We start from the raw sequence: 16,093 nt of genomic DNA, 5'->3' as shown, positions 1-16,093 counted from the left end.
GAGCTTTAAAAATTCCTGATGCCCAGCTGGACTGCAAATCAATTAAGTCAACATCTCCAGGCACGGGACTGAAGCCTCAGTATTGTTCAGAGTTCCCCAGGATGATTCTTATAGGAGCCCAGGTTGAGAACTATTGACCTAGATTCTTGGATGCCTTCCAGGACTGCCTCGGCCTCCGAGGACTGGACAGACCATACGGGGAGAACCTGGCAGCAGTGGAGTCAATCTGGATAAATAATAATAGCAGTAGCATTATTATTAATAATAACATGGACAACTTTAACTGAGAGCTCACTTTATGTCAGTTACTCTTCAAAGTATTTTATAAGAATTATTCCTTTTAATCTTCAGAGCAATACTGCAAAGGGAGAACCGTAATGATCTATTTCCAGGATGAGGCATCTGAGGCCCAGAGAGGTGCAGTAACTTGTCCAAGGCCACACAGTAGTAAGTGGTAGAGCTGGAACAGGAGACTCCAAAAGAAACCCCAAGTTTCCTTTCTTGGCTTCCTACCTAAAACACATACCTTAGGGCCTTGAAACCTATTGTATAAACTCCAGGATCTCCTTTCTCTGTGCCTTTTTATTAGCTTCCTTCCCCGTCCCTGACTTTACAGATAAGCACATTTTATCGATGGGAAAAATGAAGATCTGTGCAGACTGCATTATTTCTTTGGTCATAACTACATGTGTGGTCTTGTGAAGCTCCCCTAACTTCCCTTGGACGTGGCTTTTCTCATTTGAGTTGCAAAAGTAAACGCTTCTGCCTTGAAGCCATTCATGTTGGAAGAAGAAGAGGTGTTCGAAGTATTGGGTCCCCACTGCTCCCTGCCCTGGAGAAAGCTCTGGGGAGGCGGTGGGGGGATGGTTTCCAGCAGCCCCAGGAGTCACTTTGCTCCTTTGTGGGATCCAGTTACACCCAACAGCCTTCAGTCTGAATAAGCGAGCCTAGATTAACACACCTACGGGATCCTTGAGTCCCGCCTCGGGTTTTAGCGTCCGGCTACAGGGAGGTGAGAAGAGCCTCCTGTTTTCCAAAAGAGATGAAGAAACCTCCCTTTCATTGTGCAGCAGAGTCCACTTCACAGCTGAATAAGGGGCATGAAATCGGATGTTTTTCAAGCTCAAAATGAAGCAGTGGAAAAATCTACCTCCCCCTCCCCTCCGAGAAGAACATCTAAATGCACAGCGTTCAATTTCCAAACAGGGCAATGTTCTTTTTAAGGGACACACGAAGCAGGGATGAGAGACACAATGGGCTGTGTAACTCTATCCCCCAGCCCGTTCACTGTTAATAGTATTTTTTTTTTTTTTTGGTGGCGTCTGTGCAGAGATGTGAGAAAAACCAAAGTCTTACGTAAATGAGAATCGACACACACTGATAAGCCAAGCGCCAGACCTGAGGTCTTAATGACACAAGAGTCTAGATGTCAAAATGAATGCGGCTTATTGATGTGCAGAGGTTTCGCTCAGTACTAAGTTGGGCGACCTGCTTCCGGGAGCAGAGCGCAAGGTGCGGGTTTCTCATTACCCAGGGCCACGCTGGAGAACGGCGAAGGGCCAGGTCGTGCCTGGATGCTTTTCTGGGTGGAATGTGTCCCTGCATCTGGACACCCACACCTGCTTGCGGGGGCACAAGCAGAGCAAGGTGTTTCCAGCTGCGGGGTAAGCGGCTGCTGATGGGCCAAGGGTGCCTAAGAGCCAAGGTCTCCAACAGCATCCCTCCCTCCATCCCCTCTAGCCTGCCCCATCCTCTAGTGTCATTTGTGGCATCTGAGCATGGCCAGAGGCATGATCTCATTTCAACAACTACTCCTCCTATGAGACGCATTAAACCGTTAGTAGCCAAGTTCTAAGGCTAAGAAAACTGCAAAGTCAATACCCGATGAGCATTTATGTTGCTGAAGATGAGGCCGCCTGGGGGGCGCAGCTGGCTCACACAAGTTCTCCCCAGTGGATGAGACTCCAGTGAGGTTTACACCTCCCGGCCCGAGGCTCTTTTCATGAGCTGATATTTACTTACGCCGGCTATCCTAGGGGGTACTGGCTGTGTTTGTAAAAGGAGAGAAGACCACATTCAGGCCTGGACATAAGCAAACAGTTCTCAGTGGGTGTTAGGGTCTTCGCCTTGAAACAGAAAAATAATACACCCTTCCCCTCCGCCCGTACTAATTAAAGTGTCAGGATGGAGCCCCAGCGCTGATTTGACACGTGACATGACGTCCCGTGTAATCTGATGTGTTTTACACTAACATCAGAGCCCTGTCAAGGATAATGGAGCGGGATATTTAGAGCGTGCACGCTGCAGTCTGACACATAACTCCATCCAGCTTCATTCGCAGGCCCTCGTTCATGGGGAGAGTAAGCCGTCAGGCCGCTGCGGGAGAAGGGACAGAGCAGACCCGGGGATGCAGGGGAGGTCACAGCAAACCACCTGCTCAGGGAAGACTCTTCCGATCACTGCCGGGCTGTGACCTCGTCCTCCTGCGGATTTTGGTGGCAAGTGTCCTCCCAGCCACTGATACGGCACTGGGTCCTTTATGACTGCCTCGTGGCACTTTGTCACTGTTATGTTTGCACTCTTGTTTAACAGCTTTGTGTAACCGTCTCTTCTCACTGCACATAAAGCTTAGCACCCGGGAGGCAAAAAGTAGCTACCTTTGCGTCTGTCCTAGGAAGCTTCTCCGACGATTCTGTGAAGGGCTAGTTTTTTCTTTTTTTCAAAGTTGCAATCTATCATGCACCAATACTTTTCCAGAATGTAACAAAAATGAGGCATCAGAACAACGAACATGGGCATGGAGGTCTCAGGAGTGTCAAGTTCCTGTAGATGTGTCTAAACGCTCACTCTTCATTTCTGGACTCATCCTGTCCCAGACCAGTAGCCCAGTTTGCCAGCTGGTACCCACCTGTGGACCAGACTTCAAGTAGCACTAAAGCAGAACACTGGGATGCCTGGAACAACGTGGAACACAGGATGTATCTCCTCAGTATGTAACTGTTGATTGAATATAGATGGATATGTATCTATATACATACACATGATCCATTCACGCCAAATACAGCCATGTGCAAAAAATACGCTCGATCAAACTATACTTTACACCGTACATGTATTAGAAGATGGAGTTACAAGATGGAGATCGATACCTCGGAGACAGAAAGCGTAAGTGAGCAAGTGGACGGAAGACCCACTCGATGAAAAGGCAGGCATAGAGTGGGACTTCTGATTGAGCAGTGCCTCCCCTGTGTCTGTGTCCCACGCTTTAATTCTCGCAAGCTCTCTGGGTCAGTCCTCACCCTCATATTTCACCCAAGGAGCAGGGAAGCTCACCGAGGGTAGGTGATCTTTTAAGATTTAAATCCTGTCCTTTTTTTCTTTTAACATTTTTTCCATTGAGTTATAGCCATTTTACAATGTTGTGTCAAAGTCCAGTGTAGCACACAACCTTTCAGTTATACATGAACATACATACATTCATCATCACATTTATTTTTCTCTGTGAGCTAACACAAGATCCTGTATATATTTCCTTGTGCTATACAGTATAATCTTGTTTATCTATTCTACATATGCCTGTCAGTATCTACAAATTTTGAACTCCCAGTCTATCCCTTCCCACCTCCCCTCCTGGCAACCACAAGTTTGTATTCTATGTCTATGAGTCTGTTTCTGTTTTGTATTTATGTTCTTTGTTTTTTTTTTTTTTTAGATTCCACATATGAGCGATCTCATATGGTATTTTTTTTTCTCTTTCTGGCTTACTTCACTTAGAATGACATTCTCCTGGAGCATCCATGTTGCTGCAAATGACGTTATATTGTCGGTTTTTATGGCTGAATAGTATTCCATCATATAAATATACTACATCTTCTTTATCCAGTCATCTGTTGATGGACATTTAGGCTGTTTCCATGTCTTGGCTATTGTAAATAGTGCTGCTATGAGCATTGGGGTGCAGGTATTTTTTTGAAGTAGGGTTCCTTCTGGATATAAGCCCAGGAGCGGGATTCCTGGGTCATATGGTAAGTCTATTCCTAGTCTTTTGAGGAATCTCCATATTGTTTTCCAAAGTGGCTGCACCAAACTGCATTCGCACCAGCAGTGTAGGAGGGTTCTCTTTTCTCCACAGCCTCTCCAGCATTTGTCATTTGTGGACTTTTGAATGATGGACATTCTGACTGGTGTGAGGTGACACCTCACTGTAGTTTTGATTTGCATTTCTCTGACAATTAGTGGTATTGAGCACTTTTTCATGTGCCTATTGATCATTTGTATGTCTTCCTTGGAGAATTGCTTGTTTAGATCTTCTGCCCATTTTTGGATTGGGTTGTTTATTTTTTTCTTATTGAGTCATATGAGCTGCTTATATATTCTGGAAATCAAGCCTTTGTTGGTTTCATTTGCAAAAATTTTCTCCCATAGAATGGGACTTCTGATTGAGCAGTGCCTCCCCTGTGTCTGTGTCCCACGCTTTAATTCTCGCAAGCTCTCTGGATCAGTCCTCACCCTCATATTTCACCCAAGGAGCAGGGAAGCTCACTGAGGGTAAGTGATCCACTCAGATCGCCCACCTAATTAGGAACAGAGATGGGATTCAAATGCAGGACTGCCTGACTCCACAGTCTGTGTTCTTTCTACTGCACTATGTGAATGCGGTGATGTCATGGGTAGTTATGTCCTGGTCATATCACAGAGGGTACTAGAGGACGGCCGTGCTTCTCCCACCACCTCCACGCAAAGAGGGCTCTCAAATAATCACCGATGGGCTGGCCTAGGCAGGTTTTAAGTGAGAGTGAGTCTGCTGTTGAGCTTCTAGGAAATTTACTTCTTCCCAAGAGAGAGGCACAGAGAAGGGAGGGCCCCTTTGTCTGCTGGAGATTGAAGCATCAGGATATGATGGCTGGGACAGAACTAATTAGATGCTGGCGTCAGTACTCTGGGGAAGGCAGAGCACCAGGATAACCACAGAGAAGCAGGGCAGACGCCCTAACATCCTGCATCTGGGGTATCACCCTCCTAAAGACTCCTATCACATGAACCACTACATTCCCTTATTAAAACAAATTCCAGTGCGGATTGTTCTGTTACTTGCAGCCAAAGACACACTGCCTGATGCAGCCTCCTCACCTGATAACATGACTTTGAACGTCACTGTCCCTTTTTTAAAAAGCCACTGTTGGACTCACTGTTGGGGCAGAATTTGAAAAGAAATGATCATCTCATTTATGGCTGCAACACAGATTTTTTTCAAACCCCACCCTTTGAAATGAAATTTAGATGCCTTGAAGGGACCATAAAGTGTTTAACTTGGAAATTAAAAAAAAAAAAGAAAGAAAGAAAAAAGAAATGAAAGAAAACCCACAACATGTAACGTAATTCTTACTGACCGTATCCAGGGTTTAGTTCAAGTTTCGGGACGCTGCGCGTGAAGGCAGATACAATCACAGCCGTCAGCTCCATTTAGGAACCCCTCTGCTCCTTCCTGCGTGTTTACACAATTTTAATCCTTTTCCATATTGGCTCAATAAAGCATTTTTCTGTGGAGATGGCATTGCTCATCTGTAATTACCCCACAGTGAGGAGGCTGAGCTATCTTAACAAGTCCATTTTGGTAACTGTTAGGGCTGATAAATTGTGTATAAACAGCTCAAATATTTCTCGGGAAATAAAACGGGAAAGAAGAGGCTTTTGCTTCAACCACCTAAGACAGTCTTGCATACTTAGAGATTAAGGCTGAGGTGTGGGTTTCTTTCAGCTCAACCTCCTCCCCCTCTGTCCTTGACAACTTAATTTCCTGTCCTCTTTGGGAGACAGACGGATGAATATTTAGTGTAGAACAGGATTGTGATTAAGCTTCCAAATGTATCTTCATCTGGATTCCAGCTGGTATGGCATCTCAATTACTCCTGCATCCCCCTATGGAACTGTCTTATTGATGTAGTAAGCTTTGCATCATGGCAGTGGATTAAAAATCTCCCAGGACTCTCAAAAACTTCTGACCTCAATCAATTATCCCTTAATAAAGGGAGAGAACAGGTCTTGTGTATACATTATGACTGAAAGAATGCCACCAGTAGGCATCAGACCCTTGTTGACTAGCTATCCTCCAAGAATGGGAGTCCTTCTTGCGGCCAGCTCCTCTGTCCTACCCCTGCCTCTGCAAATGATGATCGATGAGTGAATGTGAGGCTGATAAACTGATGGAGGTGGTGATGAATAGGCATACGGTCAATGCAACATGAAAAAAGTTGCAAAACGTTCAGCTGCCCAGAATTTGTTTACTGAACCAATATTTCCTGTCTGTCATCCTTCCCATTGACTCCTGGTAGCATTCTGCCCAAACTGAGTTACAGAAGCACAGTATCATTCTCTGAATCAATTCTGAATATCTTGGATATGCACATTATTATTTTCCGGTATCATTTCTTTTGAGAAGAGGACCCAACTAATTTACACGGCTCTTCCATTCGCTTCCTCAATCACTCATTCACCATTTGCTGAGCTGTGTGTGGGCTGTGTGCTAAGCACTGGGCCATAGATCTGCAAACAAGGCAGACACAGAACAAGTTCCGTGTTCTCAGGGAACACAGTAGAGTGGGGGTGACAGACATGCACACAGGGAGTCACGACTGAGTGTGAACAGTGCTGAACCGAGCCAGGTACCAGACGCCGTGGGGACACGCAGGAGTGGCAGCTACCTGAGACTCAAGAGGACGAGCAGTGAAGGCTTTTCAGAGCTTTTATTCTTACTCATTCCATCTGCAGTGGCCTGAGCACTTAGACAAAGTCTTGTCAACTATAGGACAACAATTCATCCACCTGGCCGACCTTCCTTTCTTCCTTCCTTCTTTTCTTTCTTCCTTCCTTCCTTCTTCCTTCCCTCCCTCCCTTTCTTCCTATAAAAGTAAATGTCAGACACTCTCCAATCCTTGTACTTACAATCTAGTGAACTATAATAGATTCAAGAAATGTTGGACGAGACAGGCATCTCCCAAGGAGATGGTCCAAAAAACAAGGAGGCTGAGCTTGCTTTCCAGGACAGGCTAACAGTAAAGTCAGTACTTTCTGCTTCCACGAGACAAGACCCTCATTTCCAGCAACCAGATCTGTGAAGGCAGATCCTCTTAGGAACCCAAGTAGGCCAGTAGAGAGCCCCAGGACCCCGCCCGGGATGACAAGAGAAAAATAAGCAATGGGTCTCATTCCTCACTCAAATCTTGCAGAAAGAACTAAAGAAGGCACTGCTTTCCAAGAGGGAAGCCTGCTTCTCCTACTTGTCTTGTTGGCTGATGATGGGCGGCGTGTATACTGCTGGTACACAGGGCACATGCATGGAAAATGGAGGATGAAGAAGGAATGCACGGTAGCAAAGTGGGACAGGACAGCTCATAGGGCCCACTGGGGGATTTTCCAACTCTCTGCAATCACTCTTCCAGACAACGACCAAGGAGAAAACAGAGAGCCTCAAATACCTTCATACGGAGTTGCTTAAAACAAATCACCCTAGACATGAAAAAATCCTGGAAAATGAAGAGGCTGGAGTGTAGCCTGAAGCACTATGAACTCATGAAAAATTAATTCACTCCTCAAAGTCAGCACCAGTCAGGACTTTTCTACATAACAAAAAGTTCTCAGTTGCATTATTGAAAACACTGCTTTGGAGTGACCAATTAATTTCAAAGGCCCCATTCTCTGCATTAGAAGTTATCAAAGACAGATGTGCTGAAAAGGTTCCCTCTGTCAAATCCAGTGCCCATCTGCTCTCCCAGGGTTATAATTGAGATCCTTATTATGGTTGGAGCACTTTTGTTTCCACTTTAACATAAAGGGTTTTTTTTTTTTTTTTGAGAGTTCCCGTAAAAGCCTGACGGAGAACAAGATTAGTGCAATCAGTTACTTCCTCCCAGGAGCCCGTACCTGCTTCGACCCAGAGACCCCAGGCTCTCACACACACAGTTTGGTCACATCAAAGGAAGGTGCTGTTTGCCACACCAGCATTTGCCAACCAGAGATTGGCACTGTGACATTTTTCAAGCGGAGGCAGGAGAGTTGGGGGTGGCAGCTTAGGATTCTGGACAGGTGTGTCCCATTTTCAGAAATCCTGAGATCCAAAAGGGAAATGTACATAAACCAGGTAAGACTAGAAGTGATGCATCCATTTACAAAAGAGGACTCACCATGCGGTTCCTTAAAAATAAAAATCAGCTCTCTAATCTAGTTAATATGTTTCATTGTCCACAAAACAAAAATAAAAAGGAATTTGCTTGCACCATTTCTGGACATGCCTATTATTTAAAGAAAGATGCAACTACTGTGCTATCGCTATTAAAGGCTTCATCAAATGCCTGCTAAATTCATGTGGCTGACCTTGTGCTGATACCTTACATAAATAATCTCATTTGCTTCTCAAAGCAGCCCTCTAATGGACACATCAGAACCTCGTTTTAAACTAGAGAAAAATGACTTGCTCGAGGTCCTAGAGTCAGAGCAGAGCTAGGATTCAAACCAAAGTCTGTTTTGCCTTGCGCTTAACTATTCGGTTCTATTTCGGAATCAGACTCAATGGACAGACTCTAAAGTCTCATTAATTAGGGCTGGTTGAGACACATGACAGTTTAAATTAGCTAGAAAAGTTTGAATTACAAAACATGAACGGATTACCCACAAGTATACACTATGACTTGGTGATTTCAGTGTTTGCTGGAGATCCTTAAGGACTTATTTTAACAAGAAGAACAATTTGTCAGTCGTAACTCCAACACACAACTAAGATAGATGAAAACACTGTGTTCTCTCAAGTTGGTTTAGTATAACTTGACAATGTGCATTGCAAATCTCTTGAAGACACTTTACACGACCTATGTTCAATAGACCACAAACTCTTGCATAGTAAGCCTGCATGTGACTCTGCTTGTAATTTCTTCCAAACCAAAGTTTGCTGTATATTTCATTAGCCCCTTGGTTTAGAAATAAAGAGAAGCAAGAGACTGCACGTGAAGGCAACGGGCTCCTTCTCTCCTCTGTCCAGCTGCCTGGGCAGGACGAGGGGGGGGCCGGCTCAGGAGGGAGGCACTATCCCTGTCTTATCAAATTCAGGCCCTGTAACCAGTAAAGAGCAGGAGTAGGAGGGGTCCTGACATCTGGCAGGCATGTGAACCGGGAGCTCAGGATTGGGGTGAGGCAGATTCAGGCCAGGATAACAGTAAGAATGATATAAATACGAGGCACACACAATATTAAAAAATTGTCCATCATCTTTCTTCCAGAATTTTACGAAAAAATCTGGATCCTACATAGGAGGAAATCACACTGATAGGAGCAATGCATAGAGAGAAGAAAAAGCCTAGAACGACCAAATTATACACATGAGAGAGGGCACCACTTCACACCCAGTAGGCACCAGGAGGGCCCTCTCTCCTTTCTCTCCCCCTTGCCTTTCTCTCTCTCCCTCCCCTCCCCTCTCTCTCTCTATATACGTACACACATACATATATGGCAATAACAAGTATTGGTAAGAATGTGGAGAAACTGGAACCCTCATACACTGTTGGCATGGTCATAAATGGTATAGCCACTGTGGAAAACATTTTGGCAGTTCCTCAAAAAATTAAACATAGAATTACCATATGATCTAGGAACCCCACTCCTGGGTATATACCCATGACAAATGAAAACACATCCACACAAAACCTTATACATGAATGTTCATGGCAGCCTTATTCACAGTAGCCAAAAGATTAGAAATAACCAAATGCCCATCACCTGATGAACAGATAAAGAAGATATGTTAGAGCCATATGATGGAATACTATTCAGCCATAAAAAAGGAATGCAGTACTGTTAACACACTACAGCATGAATGAATCTTGGAAACATGCTAGGTGACAGAAGTCAGATGTAAAAGGTCAATTATTACATGATTCCATTTATACAAAATGCCCAGGGAAGGCAAATCCACAGGGACAAAAAGTAAACTAGTGGTTGCCAGGGCTGCGGGGAGGGGAATACGGGAAGAGACCACTGATGAGTGGTAGTTTTCTTTTTGGGGTGATGGGAATGGTCTGGAATTAGGCAGTTGTGATGGCGCCATAACATAGTGAATATACATAAAACTGAATGGTATACTTTGAGATGGTGAATATTATGTTATTGAATTATAGCTTAAAAAAGAAAGAAAGAAAGAAAGAAAGGGCAAGGTGTTTGCTGAAAACAGAATGGCTCAAAACAGTGGTGCTTCAGGGAACTATATTCAATACCTTGTAATAGCCTATAATGAAAAAGAGTATGAAAAGGAACATACACACACACACACGTACATGTATAACTGAATCACTATGCTGTACACCAGAAATTAACACATTTTAAACTGACTACACTAAAAAAAAAAAGTGGTGCTTTATTATTCTTCAGTTCCACGGGGCTGAAGAGCCCAGCTCTGTGTTCTGAACCAGTAGAAGGAAGCTACCTATTGCTGCGTTTCGGGAGCATCAACCACAGCAACAGGCATACGCCTCCTTAGCTCCCTACAGCGCAAGCCTGTCTTCTCTGCAGAAGCAGCCCCGTCCATCACAGCGTAGGGACGACTCCTCCACGGAGCAGAGCGGCCCTGGGGCGAGGCGGCCCCAGAGACGCTGACTCACACTAAGGTTTCAGCTGGGTTCGTGGCTGACAGTCTCCTTCTCGCTCCGTGTGGCACAGCTGTGGCTGGACCTGGGAATGAGATGGCCAGGTTTTCCCCAAGGAAAAACTCCCGGGAGCTGCGCATTTTATTTCTAAGAATTTCAAGTATTCAGCAGCAGCGGGCACTTGTAAAACTTTAAGGCACCCAATTTGGCTTTTCGACTCTTTCTGACAGCAGCGGAGGATGACCATGCATTCCTATGTGCAGTTTCCTGTCCCTGCTGAGCAGACCTAAAGCTGTGACGGGGGTGGGGAGGGAGGTGGCGGTGGGAGAGGGGGACTCCTGTCGGGCTGGAGCCAATGGGAAGCAGCCTAGAGCTGGAGGGGAGATGGTGACCTGCAAAGGGCAAGCTGGGCACAGCTACAGGGCTATTTCCTCACTGCCCGGACTTTCCCTCACCCCTAGGAAAGTGGTCTTCTTGCTGCTTCGACAGGCAGCAAAAGAGAATTTCTATTAGTATTACTTCCAAGATTTTCGCCAAACACAGCCCACGCAGAAGGAAAAGGGCTGAGGTGAAGTAATTTACGTCCTAGAAGTACTGATGTTCTAAGCCCTGGGCACATGTCTACACACCTCCACTGAGAACACCACCTGGCGCAAGGTGGTACTCAGTATGTATTTACCGAATGAAGGAGTGAATGAATGAATGATGAATGAATATTCGTTTTTCTTTTTTAATTCAAGTACCATCAGTTACAACGTGTCAATTTCTGGTCTACAGCACAATGTCCCAGTCATGCATATACATACATATCCTTGTAAAGGATGAGACAGATCTGTGGAACAATATCAAAGTACATGTTTTGCTTGTCTTATGAGGGGGAAGTAATTAGGTTTATTCATTTATTTATCTTTGGAGGAGGTACTGGGGATTGAACTCAGGACCTCATGCATGGGAAGCATGTGCTCTACCACTTGAGCCACCCCCCCTCAATATACGCTTTTTGAGCATTTACTGTGTGCTGGGTACTTTATTAGATTTTTAATTCAGTAACACATTTTCAGTGTTAAGTGACTTGCCCAAAGTAATCCAGCTTGTAAGCAGTTGATTCAGGATCCAAACCACAGCAAGCTCACTCTTACTTCCTATAGGAAGCACACTCTGTCTCACCAAAGAGAGTCAGGAGCTCATATGCTGTGTTCCCATGGCACCCAGCGCTTAGCCCCATCCTAGCATCTACCATACCAGGTTGTAAGTTCCCGCCCACTTTTCTGTCGTCTCCCCCACCGTATCATGAGCTCCCAGAGGCAGGGCCCTGCTGCACTTCACTCATTGTTGTATCCCTGGTGATACAAGCACAGTCCTCAGTATTTCACTCAATATGGACACACTGAAATAACAAATGGAAATGAATTGATGAGCGAGAATTATACAGACTGAACAGAGAAGGCAGAGTCTGAAAAAGGTTGGATGGGCAAAGAAGCAGAAGGCAGCGTGTAGAGGGAGACCCTTCCCCCAGGGTATCCTGTTTGTGTGCTTAGCTACAGGTAAAGGGGTGGTATTGCCTAGAGGGGCTGTAACTTGCGGGGATCTCAAAGCAAATTAGGGGGCACCGGGGTCTGGCAGGGGAACATCTGTATAGCACATTGTGAGCGCCAGATGAAAGGCATGCATAGAAAAGCAAAGATCACAGCACCACTTTTGCAGAAATGAAACATTCCTAAATTAATACAAGAAGGGAGGTGAGAGGCTCCCAGAATCAGATACCCTGCAGCTGGTACTGCTCACTGACACTGCTTTCAAAGTAGGGAGGTAGGTAAAAATAAGGCACAAGGGAGAGCAACAATGTTTCACGTATTTGAAACTCCTCCAGATCCACAATCTCATGGGTAAACTCCGACAGATCAGAGTTGAGAGGCTGGACTGCACTTTGAGGAAAGCAGGAAGAAAGCCATGGAAGGTTTGGGAATCACTTTCTCCTTGCCCTTCACGAAAAATAGGGTCTTTTGAGCACTGGAATCTGTTCAGCAGAAAGCAGCAGTGCCCCCCAGCCTCTCGCGAAGGGAGACTCACTCTTATCTCTCCATCTCTCTCCATTGCTAAGCTCTGTTCTTACAAGTATTATGAGCCCCATGTGTGTAAAATTAAAAACAAAAGTGATTTCTTCTTAGAGATAATTCTCCTGCCCCCCTTTTCTCCATCCTCCCCCAACACTCCTTTGCTCCCGGCCCCCTCTCCAGGCCAAAACTCCTACTTAGCAGCTGGGTGCCTGCCCCTAGACTGCCAAAAACACCATTTGCTTTCTATATTCTAGGCTTTGCCTCAGGGGGTCTACTCTGGCCAGAGTCAAGACACACTAATTCCAACATTATTTTTACTGGCAACTCCACTTCTTTAAGGAGGACTCAAGTTCTATTTGTAGATTGAAGGGAAACAAAACAAAACAAAACAACGACCACTCAACAATGCATGGCGGAAAAAATATACTTCTCCACCTGGATGTCCTGTAGGCATATCAGAGTCAACAAGTCCCAAACTGACCCCTGACCGCCTCCTCAAGCCACCTCTTTATTCTCATCCTGGTAAACGACACCCCCATTTCTACTCTCCCCCTTTTCAAATCTGTCTCCGAGTCCTATGGATTTTACAGTTGAAATATCTTTTGAATCCAACCATTCCCCCATCTCTGCTACCTTTGGTCCTAACGTAGGAACTTATACCCATGTTTATGGGGGCCTTTGCCTTCAACAACCCCCAAAGGTCTTCCCAGGATGGAGCTAGTCATCCTTCCACTTAGCCTTATGACCACCATCTTCCATGGTGATTCCTTCAATCCATTTGGTCTGACCAAGTTGCCCCTGATGACACTGTCACCCCAACTGTGTTGTGCGCTTTCATGTTTCTAGGCCCTCACACACAAGGTTGTCTCTTTTTGCACTGGGATACTGGGCTGCCTTCACACTCTTGGCCATTCTTTCCCCTGTGCTACAGCAAACCAGGACATGGGTCTATGATGGTCCTCAGCCCACTGTACCACAGGAGAGCCTGGTATGGTCATACCCTCTTCCAGGCGATGAGTGACTTGAGAGCAAGTCAACTTAGCACAGTGTCTAAGAAGTGTTGGTGGAAGGGAGAAAGGGTCAAATTCTGCTCCATCACTGCTCTCAAAAGATTCACATACTGTCCCCCAAACTCAGTTTCTTTGAATGCCCCTCAAAGCACAGACTTTGCAGCAGAAAAAAGGTCTGAGTATTCACACCCTGTTCATGGGTGATCTCAGACTTCACCCCTCAAAGCCTCAGTTTCCTTATTCTTCAGCGGAGAATCATCAGCCCTTCTACAAAGATGTGCCTAAACGTTTGACCAATGGGATAAGGTATAAAACATTCCGGTAGCAGAACCAGTGATTTGGTAAGCATTCGATAATTGATTTTTAAAAAAATTACTATTTCTTATTTTTGCTCTTAGTGATCTTTTACTGAATACAGCTCCTCAAAATACAAGACAACCTCTGCCTTGGTGAAACTGGTCATCTGGTTGGGGTGAAAGATGACGTGTGACAATAAAGAAAGGAGACAAATTTTCTTCAACCAGACTGTATAGAATTTAAGCATCACCATCCATCTGGCCGTTCACAGCAACAGTTATCCAGTTTGCCTACAGACCACTTCCAGGCTTGCTGCCAAGGATTTAACATTGTTTGTACTTTTAAGCTTTGAGCATAAAAAGCGAGGTCAGATGCGAGTTCCAGTATGGTCATACATATTAAACACCACAGTATTTTTGCTTCAGGTAATAATCATATTAAGTTGTTAACAGTTATCTCTTCTATCTCATCTCTGCAAATGGCATGGGATTCGTCTGGAGGGAATCACAGTCTGGAAAAAGGGAACCCAGCTCCCTGGTCCCAGTGGTTCAGCTACTTGGAATAAAATGCCCCACCTAGTTAAGATGCCATTCTTGAAATGTGGAGTGTTAGATTTGACTGAGCAAAAAACCCCGAAAAACAGGCCACAGCTTGGGGCCCTTGGAAGTCGAGTGATGCCCTAACCAGCAGAGTGCTGGACCCTCTGTGGTTGACTGAAAATCCAGCTTTTAAAAACTGAAGTATAGTTGCTGTACAATAGTATGTAAGTTACAGGTGCATGATATAGTGAGTCACAATCTCTAAAGGTTCTACTCCATTTATAGTGATTATAGAATATTGACTATAATCCCCGTGTTGTACAATACATCCTTGTAGCTTATTTTATACCTAATAGTTTGTACTGTTCCTCCCCTACCCCTGTATTGTCCCTCCCCCTTCCCTTTCCCCACTGGTAACCACCAGTTTGTTCTGTGACTCTGCTTCTTTTTTTTTTTTAAAAAATTATATTCACTAGTTTGTTGTGTTTTTTAGGTTCCATGTATAAGTGATATATAATATTTGTCTTTCTCTGCCTGACTCATTTCACTTAGCGTACTGCCCTTTAAGTCCATCCATGTTGCTGCAAATGGCAAAATTTCATTTTTTTTCTTTTTATGGCTGAGTAGTATTCTATTGAATACATATACCTAAGTGTCCCTCAACAGATGAATGAATAATGGAAATCCAGCTTAACTGAACAGAGATGACAGTCAGGAAACATGCTTATGAAAGCCAGCAGCCTGCGAGGGGGCCCTGGAATCGCTAAGGGGAGAGGGGTCATTTTCTGCGTTAGTCGGTGCCTACGTCCCGTGAGCTTTCTCAGGGCATGGGAAGATGTTTGCAGCTGGAAAATAGATTAGCCCTAATATACAAAAAAGTATAAAGTCAAAATGATAAGAAACAAAATTATAAAAAGTGCTTTAACTGCTCTGAAAATGTATACTATCTAACGTGTGATGTAAGCGTAGTTCACGACGTTTGCTCTGGTGGGAGCATGGGGCTCCTCCAAAGATAGGAGCCCTGAGGCCCTCAATGACCAGAGCAGGTCAGCATGCGTATCTACTGCCTAAGGGTATTTACAAAGGTATTATTGCTTTGTTTGACTTTGGGTCTCTTATGTTACCGAGCCCCTCCTCTGCCCCTCAGAAAAGCTACATGAGCAAGAAAACCCAACTGACGACAGAAGGGGAGCAGTGAAGAGGATGGCCCAGCACACAGAGGGATGGCAGTCTTTCAAATGGTCATGAAAGGAAGCATCAGGAGCACTGGTTTCCCTCCGGGACGTCCAGGCTCAGGCTCCAGACTCCCTGCAGGGAAACTGGGAAGTTCCTCATTGTCCACAGATTGATTGTAGTGGTGAGGAGGCGTGACATTAAGACGTGGAAACTGGCATTTGGGGTTGACAAATGACAGGCAGCACGCTTCAGTCTGCTAGACGAAACCCTAAATTCAGAAGTGGGTGAAAGAGAAACACAATAAAAGTGTTTCTCTAGGTCCCAGGGTGGGCTTGCGGTATTGTTTTCATTTGTTCTTTGGCTTCCTTTTGGTCAAGAAATGCTGC

The 16,093-nt window shown here is 44.9% G+C and overlaps 1 protein-coding gene and 1 non-coding gene across 2 annotated transcripts in view; both read right to left on the bottom strand.

The window, feature by feature from the left end:
• SLIT3 (slit guidance ligand 3) overlaps window positions 1-16,093 on the bottom strand; it is a 572,835-nt gene that overhangs the window by 331,291 nt on the left and 225,451 nt on the right. The gene's annotated exons all lie outside the window — the stretch shown is intronic.
• TRNAG-CCC (transfer RNA glycine (anticodon CCC)) lies at window positions 11,539-11,614 on the bottom strand. The gene has a single exon. It is a non-coding gene; the product is annotated as a tRNA-Gly (tRNA).

This window comes from Vicugna pacos, chromosome 22, assembly GCF_048564905.1.
Source record: "Vicugna pacos chromosome 22, VicPac4, whole genome shotgun sequence".
Lineage (NCBI taxonomy): Eukaryota > Metazoa > Chordata > Mammalia > Artiodactyla > Camelidae > Vicugna > Vicugna pacos.
This window is presented reverse-complemented; position numbering and strand designations above follow the sequence as displayed.